The sequence below is a fragment of the Mirounga angustirostris genome, unplaced genomic scaffold (genome assembly GCF_029215605.1).
Source record: "Mirounga angustirostris isolate CCGP_5_RB_7025 unplaced genomic scaffold, mMirAng1.0.hap1 SCAF_6, whole genome shotgun sequence".
In the NCBI taxonomy this organism is placed as follows: Eukaryota; Metazoa; Chordata; class Mammalia; order Carnivora; family Phocidae; genus Mirounga; species Mirounga angustirostris.
The window spans coordinates 90166769-90180553 of NW_026991714.1; positions in this window are offsets into that span (position 1 = coordinate 90166769).

Consider the following 13785-nt stretch of genomic DNA (forward strand, 5'->3'; position numbering starts at 1 on the left):
TGGTTCTGGAAGGGAACATAGAGAGGTGATGCTGTCAACACCATCAAAAATGTATTTCTGAGAAGGAGAGAGCATAGAATAAGGGCTTATCACTCTGTGCTATTTTTGAGCTGGTTTGTGGTTACTCAATGTGTTCACGTTATAAGAATGCATTGACCTGCCCACTGATAGCGTGTGTACTTTTCTCCATATATTTTGATAAAAGATATTTTAGAAAGTTTTTTCTTTGATTCAAGTACCCTCTAACCACCAAAGCAAGTGTCATCTTGATAGTTAGTTGGTTGAACAAATCCATGTATATAAAATTATATTTTGAGGACAAGGAAACCCTGCTTGAAAAATATTTGTGTTCCCCAATTGGTTTCTAAAGGTGCCTTGTCCCTGTTCTCATCTCCACCAAGTTTTCCCAGGTTTTTTTAAAGATTTAATTTTTTATTTTTACAGAGAGAGCACCAGCAGGAGGGGCAGAGGGAGAGGGAGAGAATTCCAAGCAGACCCTGTGCTGAGCACGGAGCCTGAAGCAGGGCTCGATCCCAGAACCCTGAGATCATGACCAAGAGTCGGTCGCTTAACCACCCAGGTGCCCCTCCCAGATTTCTTTTACAGAGAGTTTATGACCAGCACTCCCATGTCTGCTCAGGCCAGTCTGCACCGATCCACTAAGAACTGAAAATGAGCTCATTCTTACACACGGGAGCATGGTCCCGACGTTAGCGTAAGACTGGATCCCAGGGGTCAAAAACTCAAAAGGGCTGGGGGTCCAGACTCATACTGCAATGAATGGAGTGGGCAGAGGCAGCCCGGAGGACTTACGGAGTGTGGAAGGTGGCTCTGGTTGCCGTGGCCGCTGCCTTAGGGAATTGCTGCCGTTGCTAGAATGTGAGAATTGCACCACCCCTGTGAAGGTTCATTGTTCAATCACACCTCAGCAGAGCAATCAGACGTGCAGGAGAACTCAAGAAATCTAGTCCAAACCTGAGACTTTACCCATGAGTGGAATTTGACCCAGAGAAGCTAGGGATGTTCTGATCAGACACCCTCTCCCACTGCCCCCCACAGTGCAGAGGGGCTGGAGAGCAGGTTGGCGGAGACAGGACCGAAACCACCTCCCTACCATCTGGAATTTTTGTCCCCAATGACTGGAAGATGCAAGATTTGCGAACGAGGTGAGGGTCAGATAAGTTTCAGTATTGCTGGCTTTACAGCTCTGTGCAGCCCTTGCCCTTTGGGCCTCTCTTGGGCCCAAAAGCGTATGTACTTGCAAGATAGAGTGAGAGAAAAAGACAGGTCATCAAATAAGCTGGATTTAATAAAACTCCCTTGGGAAGAATGAACGCTGAATGTGCATTTAAAAAAAAATTGGTATAGAAGTGATGCCCTGGACGAAGAAGTTGGTCCTTTGCCTTGTATTATTTTTATTGTTTGGGGCATTTATTAAGAAGTTTGTGATTTGTGAGATTTGCTAAAGCCCACGCCCCCTTAGACCTTTGCTGATTCAATCTTTTAGAGAAAAGACAGAGAAATTAACCTGAAATTGCTCGGCAGACCTCACGCCAGCCAGGAAACCAGAAACATGGAGGGCAGATGAAGGCAAAAGTTGGCCAGGGGAGGGTGGGACATTTACACAGACGTGAGTCACCCATCCAGTGCCTGCCCAGCTGAGCAGACTTTCCTTCCTGACTTACTACACCAGGACATGTTTCTTTTGTACACGCTGCTCTTCCCCTGTTTATGAATGACGGCATAGCTACATAGACACTATACTTGAAAATAAAAATAAAGAAAATAGAACTTAGAGTTTTTATAGCAGTTGGCTCAGATCTAGAGATCCATTCTATGAATTCCATTTCATTCACTCACACTTTAACAGATAAAAAAAAAAAAAAAAAACTAGAGGTGGATAAGCCATTCTCTCACATACTTAGAGATTTGTTTAGAAGGACAAAGTTTCAAATGTTAAAAATGACCTTAAAAACATACTACATCGTATTTTTACTTGTAATTCTCCAGAATATTATTTCTTCTTTTTCTTGCCTTTACTTTCATCACATTATTGGGCTCAAGCGGTTTTTAATCTTAGGGGAAGGGAAAAGAGGGATAAATGCTATTCTTTGAGTACCTGGTAATTGCCAAGAACTATGCAATCTCATGGGGTTACGTATTGTTATCTTCATTTTACAGAAGAGAAAACTGGAATTCAGAGGTTAAGTTACTTGCTTGGTTGATAAGTAATGGAGTAGGACTCAGGCTCTGGTCTGGCTGGTTGCTAAGCCTGTGCCCTCCCCACTCTACCTTAGGAAAATGATCCAAGGCTGATAAGAGCTAACACTGAGGACTGCCAGCTCACTAAGCTTACTACAACGCACCATAAACCTAAGAAGTAGGTGCTATTATAATCATCCACTTTGGCTGCTAATGAAAATGAACTAGAGAGAAGTTAAGCAGTTTGCCCCCAGTCCACAGTTAATGACAGGTAGGCTGGAGTTTTAATCTAGGCATCGTGCTCTGAACCACTACTCTACATCCTCATGAAAGTGGAAACCAGAAACACAAAACTACATAGAATGTGCGTCCTTCAGCGTGTGTGTGTGTGTGTGTGCATGTGTGCGTACACATATATACACTTTCCACTTCACATCCTTCTGACTTGCATTGCACGGTTTCAAGACCATAATCAAAATAATTACGTTTTTGTGTGTATCAGTTTCCAAAGCACCCAGCATATATCTACATGTAGGACTCCCAACATCTATAATGTCCTCGTTGTTTGCACAGAGAAACTGTAAAATCCTGAAAGCAGGTACCTGGTCTCCTGGTCATCACTGCTCCCTAGAGCACAGTGACAGGAATAATAGGGTAGCTCTTTGCTTAATGAACTTTGGTTGAATGAATGAATGGCCAAATAGCAATGAATGCATGAAAGCATGCTCAAACTGTTAGTGACTTTTGCTGCAACAGTGGTCTTACTCTGCCACGCTCTATTATTTTTTTTAACTGAAGAACAGTTGACATGCAATATTGTATTAGTTTCAGGCTAGTGATTCAGTATTTATACGCATTATGAAAGGGTCACCACAGTAAGTCTAGTTACTGTCTGTCACTATATGAAGATGTTACAATATTGTAACAAATGTGCTGTACATTATATCCCCATGTCTTATTTATTTTATAACTGGAAGATTGCACTTCTGAATCCCCTTCACCTATTTCGTCCACCACCCACCTCCCCTCTGGCAACCATCAGTTTGTTCTTTGTATCTATGAGTCTGTTACTGTTTTGTTTTGTCTGTTTTGTTTTTAGAGTCCACATATAAGCCAAGTCATATGGTATTTGGTTTTTTTCCGTATAACTTCTTTCACTTAGCACAATACCCTCTGGTTTTTTCCATGCGGTCACAAATGGCAAGATCTCATTCTTTTTTATGGCTTGGTAGTATTCCATTGTGTATATATACCTCATCTTCTTGATCCATTCATCTATCGATGGACACTTAGGTTACCTCTATAGCTTGGCTACTGTAAATAATACTGTGATGAACACAGGGATATGTATATTTTTTTCAAATTAAAGTTTCCATTTTACAGATGGGAAACTAAGGCCCCAGGAGGTTCAGGGAGCTGCCCAAAGTCAGAGGGCAACAAAGCTGCAGAGATGGAAGCAGATGGGCAGGTGAGTGCAGGGGCCACGCTGGTGAGACGAGGCTGGCTGTCCTCTGCTTGTCCCTGTTCACAGTGGTATCTCAGGATTCTGTACAGGGCTTGCGTGAAGGAGGGTCTCCGGAAGTGTATTGAAGGAGGGAAGGAGAAAATTCCCTCGTGTGTCCAGGACCATCTCAGACCATTTCTCACATGTTAATTCACTCATGGAATCGTGTCCGTTACAAATTCAGCTCATATGATCTATGATGTAATCATATTGGATAATAGATCATGGGAGAAGGCTTTAATCCCAAAGGCAGGCTGTCAGGTTCAAATGTACCAATGAATTCAATGTCTTTTTCTGAAAATACAGGTGGAATTGATTAATGTTGTTTTAAAATAAACATAAGACCACTGAACTGGACCTTTCTGTGAAACCGTGCCAATTTTGTTCATGGGCCTCCACCTGAGCGTCTGACTTATGGGCTCTACATAACAAAGTTTCGGACAGCCCCAAACAACATCTCAGCTCCAGATGGGAAGTTTTAGCCTTCTCTTCTCCACCACATGATGTAGGTGCACAGGGTCTATGCAGTCCAAATCGTGGACAATCCAAATAGTTTACCACATGGTTTCAGCAAATAAATATTTGGGTTTTTTGAGGTTGAAAATATGGACGCCCGAGAGCGAGGCAACATGCTGCTCCTTTGGCTTGTTGAGCCTGATTTCGAACATGGTAGCTACCTATGAAACTAGAACTTATAAAGAAAAAAGTACACCCTTGAGGGACGAAAGTGTGCAGTCAAGCGTGTTCTGTAAGAGTATGGACACAGGCGGGAAAAGTGCAGACAGAATCAGCCTGACAGTGCGAGCAGGTTGCTCCCGCCCCCACGGGTGCGCTCAGTGGAAAGGTGTGCCCGGCCTTCTCGCTCTGACCCACACGCTGTACAGCTTCTTCAACTTTCCACCCAAGTACGTGGCAGTTATTCCAAACCACAGGCAAAACAACCAGCTGTAAAATTGAAATGTGCTTGAAGTCCTCTGCTTTACTTTAAAGGTGGATGTGAATCCTGCTTTCTACTCAATAGCCATAAATGTTTTAATATCATAACAATATTTAATATTTACAATGATCTATTTATTTTAATTTAAATATGTTCCATTAATGGTGTTTGATGTTCATTTTTAAATTTAATAATTAAACATTTAATATTAATAATTAAATATAGTAATAACTCACATTTTTAAGCAATTTGTATATACAGTGTATTAGTCAAGGTCCTGGCAGGAAACAGAAGACATCCCAGAGAGTCAAGTGAAGGAATCTTAAGGTAAATAATTTTAGCACTGTGGGCATGGTTAAAAGCCTGAGACCAGACAGTGGGATGTGATTGCTGCTGCTGGGCCTTACCTAACAAACGGAAGACCTAGTGTTACCAGTACCTAGGAAAACAGAGCCTGCAAAGGAGGGACCCCCTCCCCCCGCCCCAGAGGGAGCTGGAATTGGGAAGAGACCTAGTTTGAGTGTCAGAGACAAAGTGCCAAAATGAGTGTGGAAAGAATACCCCTGCCTCTCTCTCTGCTCTCACACCTCTTGATGGTGCTTACCATTGGCCAAAGACAAGCAGAAGCTAGGCACTGAGAGGCCCACAAGTGGTCAGCCTCCTGGGCACAGAGCAGGACAAAGAAGGGCAGAAATTGAACTGAGTGGGAGACAGTGGCAAATAGAGATGACCAGAACCACTAGGCTCTGTGCTAAGCACTTAAGAATACTATTTCCCCCATTTTACATATGAAAAGACAGAGATACAGAGTTTAAACCCAGGCTATCTGACTCTGGAATCTGTGCTCTTAACTACTACAATATTTCACTAAGCTGTATTTAAAATAATGTTTTAAAATTACTTACCTAGTTTAAAAAAAAAATTAGCTAGTAAAACAAATGCTATGTATTTGTCACAAGACTTAGTGATCATCACCACCCTTATTCAGATAAATTTGCCTTAATCGCATCAGCAATTTTCTTTATGGTTAGTCTCATGCAATTTATGTTGATTCTATGATCTACAGCTTGCAACCCATTTTCTGAAATCTGTTGTCTATAACACAAATCCTCATGCATGAACTACGAAATATACTGTCAATTCTTATTTATTCTTATTTACTCATTCATCAAATAATTCTTAATCATTCATTTTGTGCCAGGCATTATATGAAAACAAGGGGTCCTACAACCTAAGAGGGAATACTGACAGGTAAATAGTTATGAGAATGTGGTAAGTATCTCGGTCAAGATACTCATGCTGCATTAAGGGAACACAGAAAGAGAAACACAGCTTGGGTTGAGAGGGGGGCAGCCCAAGACAGAGGGAAGAGCATTTGCAAAGTCTTAATGGCATGAAAGCCTCTTATGTTAGGGACTACATTGAGAACTACAATGGATAATCACAAAGGATTGGGATAAACGTGTTTGTGGGAAGTAGAAGGTAAACAGGAATAGAGCTTTTGATTGAAAGCAATGGTTCCCATCTCATGGCAGGATTGCTTAAATGGAGAACCCAAGAGGACATGAGTCCACTTAGAGACCTAGTTGGCAGGGACTCATAGTCTCATCAGCAAATGAACGGGCTCTAACTGTTTTCTCTGTCCTTGCAATATTTTGTTCAAGATTCAGAGTCCCAGAGGAAAGGGTATTACTGACCTGGCTTGGGCAAGATAACCATCTCTCAATTAGGGCAACATGAAGCATGTTGAGAGTACCCATTGGAGAAGAGGTAATTCTCCAAAAGCAAATTGGATTGCTGACTAGCTAAAACATAATAAATGTCTTCTCCAATGGGTTAGACCATGTGAGTTCTTGTCTCCATATGAGGGCTTTACCCAGGAAGCAAAGAGGAAGCATTGAAGGTTCTAAACAGCAGGGTGACACGGTTGGATTTGTGTTTCAAAATGATCAATCTCTGAAACCACATCAGAGGATAGACTGGGAGGGAGACTATTTAGGAGGCTGATTAAACAGCCAAGGAAAAAACTTATGAAAGCGTAAAACCTATGAAATTATGAACAGATAAGGGGACCAATTTGAGAGATTAAGAAGTACCATATGAGGATTGGTAAAAAAAAAAAAAAAAGTTTATGATCGCCACCAGGTTTCCCCTAAGAGCTTTATAGGGAATTGTTGGAAAGTTAGGGAAGTGTGCCTCACATCACAGGACCCTCTACCATAGTCCAAATTTCGAATATTATATTCATTATTCCAATAAAACACACAAGATTTCTAAAAAACTCCAAATCTAAAATATATCTCCGAGATTCATTTTGCAGTTTGAAATGGTACAAAATTCTTTTGTCAGATTCCAGTTTTCTGATTCTTGGTTTGGGTAACATGGTCATAGATGGGTAAACATATGCAACAGGGACAGAAAGCGAGGAGCCTATTCAGAACCAGTACAGTGAGTAATGGTGCCTGCAGAGAAAATGCTCAAGTTTCACTGGAAATAGGCCTGATTTGAGCAAGAAGAATCAGGGTTGATTATTAAGCTAAAGAGACCTGAGAGGAAGGCCCGATCCTTTGGCAGTAATAAGCACACATCGGTCAAACCCCGGGTGTACGGCTGGCCCAGACCGAGGCATCCAGCAGCCCTATTACCCACAAATCCAGCACCCTGTACTTAGAGAAAAACCATTACATCTCTAAACCTAGAGTGCTATGGCCTACAATACAAATACTTGGACTGATCACACAGACTTTGGCACCCACCAAGGAAAAGCTGAATGAACTCTCAACATTATGCACAATGGTAATTATGGGCATTTCCTTCCATTGAACCAGGTCCTCCAAACATCCTCAGAGGCTTGAAGAGGCTCCTTCAGAGTATTATCACATTCCCAGGATACTTTGTGGCTTGACTATTTCTCTTAGCCACCCATGGTCGTAAGTGCTCCTTTTGAGACTGTTAAATCTAAACCAGAGTCTTAGAACTGGGATGGGCCTTGGAGATTCGCAGGTACAACTTCACACTCAACAATCTATTAATTATTCAGATGAAGAAACAGAAGCTCCAAGGGGTTGGATAATAAGAGGCAGAGGGAATAGAGAATAGGAGCAAGCCAAGATTCCCTATTAGGTTTGTAACCTTGATGAGGTTCCTTATCCTTCCTGTGCCTGTTCCTCATCTGCAAAATGAGGAGAATAATCTCATATGGTAGCTGTGAAGATTCAGTGAATGAAACCAAATAAAATGCTTAGAATAAGCCTAACACATAGTAACTGCTATATGAGTTCTTGTTCTCATGTATAGACCAAAGAAACCCAGCTAGGGTTCTAATCCTACCTCCCCTGAACATAGTTAGAAGAGGGACCTTCTATCCACTGACAAATTTACAATGATTACGAATGGTTGTCATGGATAATATCTTTTAAGGATGCTTCATCAAAACCTGCATCTGAGCTCTTGAAATTCATTTAAAAAGAGTTTCTGTAGTGGTAGTCAGTTATGATAACCAGTCCAAGAAATCAACAAAGTCCAGCAACAAAGTCTGAAAATTAGCCTTTTAACCAAGAAGACTCGAGTCGTTCCTCAGGTGTCAACTTGGGTCCATTCTCTGTCAACTATGGTCTTAATGAACTCAAGGGTTGAATTCTGGCTTAGATGTAATTCTTGGAAAGGTTGTTTGTTCAACTTTTCTTTGGCTGGTCAAGATTATTTTCCAACAGATTCTTTAGCCAATAGTGTTGTAATATAGCACCAGATGAATCAAGGAATGAATATTGCTGTGGGGTGGATAAAGAAACACCTACTGGAACTCTCATCATGCTGACAACAATAATCTGCAGTAAATTTGACTCATTATGTGCAGCCCGAATAGTATATGTTACAGGAAGTATGCAGCTAATGAATACCAAAAGCCAAAAATTCAATCTGAAAAGAGTCTGCTTATGGAAAATGCACTATAAGAATAATTTGTGGGGTGCCTGGGTGGCTCAGTCAGTTAAGCATCTGCCTTCAACTCAGGTAGTGATCCCAGGGTCCTGGGATCGAGCCCCGCTTCGGGGTCCCTGCTCAGTGGGGAGTCGGTTTCTCCCTCTCCCTCTGCCCTTCCTCCCTGCCATGCTCAATGTCTCTCTTGCACACTCTCTCTCTCAAATAAATAAATAAAATCTTTTTAAAAAAAAGAATCATTTGTACTACACAGTATTCCTCCAACTACATAACTACTAAAGTGAACCGTCTGAAGTAGAAAGCAGAGAGGAAAATATCCAGCACCTTGAACATGCCTGGCTTAGAGTAGGTATCCAATGCATAGTAATCAAACAAATCTAAACTCCATCAATGAAAAAGTATCTCATGTTAGCTTGGATGTTTTTTATTGGACCTAACGTACTTGAAGGAAATGTCAGGTATTTTTAAATTTTTTATGTAATTAACTTTTTGAAATGAAATGGGTAATAAAGAACCCAAAATAATAAGTTGTGTTTGTTAGATAGCATAAATTAGAGATTTAAAGAAAATAATTAAACGTTTTAAAACTCAAATCAAATCTAGAGGAAGGGGTAGATGCTTTCATCTTTAGCCTTTATTTCATGATCTCCCTATTTAATATTTGAAATCCTGAGGATCATCAAGGTGACAAAAACATTCTCTAGGGGCACGTGGATGGCTCAGTCGGTTAAGTGTCTGACTCTTGATTTGGGTTCTGGTCATGATCTCAAAGTTATGGGATGGAGCCCTGCATGGATTCCCTCCTTCTCCCTCTGCTCCTCCCCCCACCCACCCACCGCTCACACTCTCTCCCTCAAATAAAATTTTAAAAAATATGTATATTTTTTAAATGTTCTTTTTCCCCCTAGAAATTAAAAGAAAACCTTTTCAAAAACTATAGATGTGGGGCAGCTGCTTTGTAAAATAGCCTGGCAGTTCCTCAAAGGTTTAAAAGTAAAAAAAAAAAAAAAAAAAGTTTAAAAGTAGAGTTATCATACTACCCAATAATTCCACTAACTGGTAAATATCCAAAATAAATGAAAACATATGCCTTCACAAAAAATGTATACATAAGTGTTCCTATTCATCACTGCCAAAAAGTGGAAACAATCCAAATGTCCATCAACTGATGAGTGGATAACTAAACCCTGATGTATCGATGTAATGGAGTATTATTTGGCCATAAAGAAGCCAAATACAAAATATTATATATTGGATGATTCTATTCATATTAAATGCCCCAAATAGGAGATCTATAGAGACAGAGAGTGGGCCTGGGGCTGCTGGGGGAGGGGTCATCGGGAGCAGATGGGAAAAATTGCTCCTGATGGCTACTAATGGGGTTTCTCTTTAGGGTGGTTAACACATTCTAAAATTAATTGTGCTAATGGTTGCATGACTCAGTAAATATACTAAAAATCACAGAATTGTACACTTATTGATAAATTGTATGGTATATGAATTATAATAATAAAGCTGTTATTTAAAAAACTACAGCAGATACAATTTTTGCTCTGCGTATGGTTTTTAAAAAGCTGTCCTAAAAACACGGCTTTTAAAATTAACGAGTGGGGTGATGAAGTTGCCTCACGTTGCGATGAATTAGGGGCCACATACGGTCAGCCTAGAGTAACCATGGAAAAATCACAATCCCCAGAGAGTGCCCATTGTCTGTAGTATGTGTCAGTACAAAGGACAGAGAACATGAGATATGCTCACATTCTTCCTACAGTTTGCCATGAGAAAGTTTCAGTAACTACCCAGGTTGTGCAACAAATATTAAAGAAGTTATATAGAAGCTGATTTTCATCAGTGCTGAAACACTAACTCCCTATTTGTTCACTAAGCTGTAGTCACACTGGCCTTCCTAATGTTTTGCTGAGCTCGGCCTACCTCAGGGCCTTTGTACCTACTGTTCTCCGTACCTTAAGTCTTTACCCTGAGGTCTCCATTTTGCTGGCTGCTCATCAATCGAGGCTCTACTCCAAGGTTGCTTTCTCAGGAAACATTTCTTAGATCCCCCTAGCTAAAATAGTCTTACCCCACATAAACTCTCTCTCTCGTTGCTTTGTTTTACTTTCTTCACAACATTTAGAACTATCTGAATTTCTCATGAGGGTATCAGTTTGTTGTCTGTCTCCCCTACCAGAAGGCAAGCTCTCTGAGGACAGGGCCCACAATCTTTCCCTCTGCATACAGCACTACCAGACAGGCAATGAGTGCTTGCTAAATATTTATTGAGCAAACGATCTCCACAGTGCAAGTCATAATCAACTTCGTAAACAACACACAAAGGTCAGTCTCTGTACCTTGAGATCACACCAGTCCAGGGACACTGACCATCCAGAAAACAGTCTGTAGCCAGCTCCTGGCTGAAAGGGCAGATGGTTCAGGCTGGAAACCCAGTTGGCCCTCAAGGACTTCCCGTGCTCTCTCACTAATCTTCTCTCACCATCATTCTGAGTCAGAAGGCAGAGTACACTCAAGGGGCCTTTCCTGTAGGTTTATAAATAAGTCTGGGCTCATGGCTGATCCCAGACTAGCCTACATGGCAACTTGCCCTCCTCTCGCTCAGTTAGTAGGACGGCTCCCTGCAAGGTTAGCAAATAACCGTGGTGCAGAGAGCAACCCAGAACAAAAACCTGTTCTACATGCTCACACAAACACCACACATTTAAGATTCTCTCTCAAACCTCGATCCCAGTCTTTACAGAAGCAGTTCAGCCCAGTCCTACCCCAGAGTTAGCAACTGTCCATTTTTTTAAAAGATTTTATTTATTTATTTGACAGAGAGAGACACAGCGAGAGAGGGAACACAAGCAGGGGGAGTGGGAGAGGGAGAAGCAGGCTTCCCGCGGAGCAGGGAGCTCGATGTGGGACTCGATCCCAGGACCCTGGGACCATGACCTGAGCTGAAGGCAGAAACTTAACGACTGAGCCACCTAGGCGTCCCATGTCCATTCTAATTCAGAACGACTGCCTGGTTTATTTTTTTTGTAAGTCATTTCATTCAAGTAAACACTGAAGTAATGCATCAACCATAGAATGCTTGTCACTTGAAAGATGTTATTACTAAGCCCAAGCCATTGGCATGTTTACCAAGATGTCACTTGTGAGTTCTTTGGGAACAAATTGCTCAAAATGGTATTTGAGATTTTTTTAATTATTAAAAAATTGACATGAAATGATTTTATGGACACGACTTATATTTCTTTGTATATTGAATGCAACACAATAATCCAAGACTTCTTTTTATAAAGACTGACTTGGTATTTGATAACATGAAACAACAGGGCTCAATGACTGGAGACTATATATGCCATTTTATTACAGACAGAAGTCTTAGAAAAGATAGGTGCCTCTAAGGTGGACAGTCAACACATTGCAAGGTTTCACAACACAATAGGTTATATGCCACAGCCTGCATTTTACTCGTTGCATCCCTCGGCGTAGGATTAGGCTGCTTCAGTTAGTGCAAACTCCTTGCCCTTGGGAGTGAAGAGCCAGTGAGGTAATTAACCTCTCTGGCTTGACATGAGGATAACTGAACAGTCAGGAACAGGGTTCTAAAGGCAGATCATTTGGAGTCAAGGGTCTTGGTTCTCTCACTTTCAGCTGTCAGGATATCCTGCATGAACTTGGGCATTGTACTTAATTCCTTCAGAGCCTGCATCTCTTCATCTGCAAAGTGGAAACATCTCCTAGATCTGTTAGTACAGATTAAATTGCATAATGTATGCAAAACATTTAGCACAGCCCATTCCAGCTTCAGCTGTTGCCATTTATGAATTAGGAGGATTCTAGCAGGCAACTTCTGACCTCTCTTCTGAAAGTCTTCAAGGACTGCAGAACTGGGAAGGATGCAAGGCCACTTGAGTTGATACCGAGATTATGAAATTAACAGCATGTAGACACATGAGCTCAGGCATGGCCAGACAATTCATATGTATTAGTGGCATGCTGAAAAAAACACCATCCAGTTCAGCTGGAGGGTTGACTGTAACAGTGCTTGTGGACATTAAGTTCTATGAAACTGCACAGAAAACACGTGTTACCTAGTCCAAGCTGCAGACATGCATCCACACAGTGGATATTATTACCATTTATGAGAACAATCCTTTTCCAGTTCTCCTAAAGGAAGTCACGAGTCCCTTACCTCCCAGAGTTACTCCTGTCTTCTTGATGTTTAGGACATCTTAGATTTATATAACTGTTTTCTGTTATGCATTTCTATGTGTTTTGGTTCAGTTCGTTTAAAATTCACAACATTTCTATGCAATATGCAAAGGAGGTAATGCTAATGCCATTTTTGGTTTTTATTCATTCTGTTCTATTTTAATGCAGGAGGAGTGTGAGACCCAGAGAGGTTAAGCAACTTGCCCAGAGGTCACGTATCTGTCCACTAGCCAGACAGTAGGAACACTTAGTTCAGTGAGCTTCCTTCCACATAAATGTTTCTCAAACTGTAGCATGCATATGAATCACGGGATCTGATTACAGTGCAGCTTCTGAGTTCAGTAGGCCTGCGGGGGAAGTTAAGGTTCTGCATGTCCAACAGGATCCCAGGACTTGCTGCTCCTGGCAGCCTCCAGAACATCCTCCACAACACCACACCCTCCATAACACGCCAGGCATGTCCTGTCTGCTACTTTACCCAATAGCAATTGTACCCTTTGGGTCACTCATTTTCCCCCACTGGACTGTGAGCTCCGCGGCAGCAGGAAAACTATGCTTTCTTCACTACTTTGACCTGGTTGTTCAGCACCATGCCTGGCAAAAAGGAACTGAAGGCATATTTTTGAACAGTGAAAAAAAAGCAATATATTTCTAATTATAAAGCCAAGACTCTGATTACTTATTGCAAAAAGATATTTTTCAATGTTCCTGTGTTGTCGCAAGTCATATTGTATTTAGTTGTAATTGCCAGGTCCCAAAATAACATCACCAAAGGATCCCTCCTGTGTCAAAGGGTTTAGATCTACACCTCGCCCAGAACTATGCCCAGGCCCAGTGGCAAGCAGTCACACTCGCAGGCCAAGGGCATGGGTTATGCGAGGTCATTCTAAGGGCGAGGGGGAAGTGTAGGACAGGTAGGTGACTGAGACCCTCTAACACTCAGCGTGAAGGAAGTCAAGTCTCTTGTGCTCCCACCTAAGGATGCTGA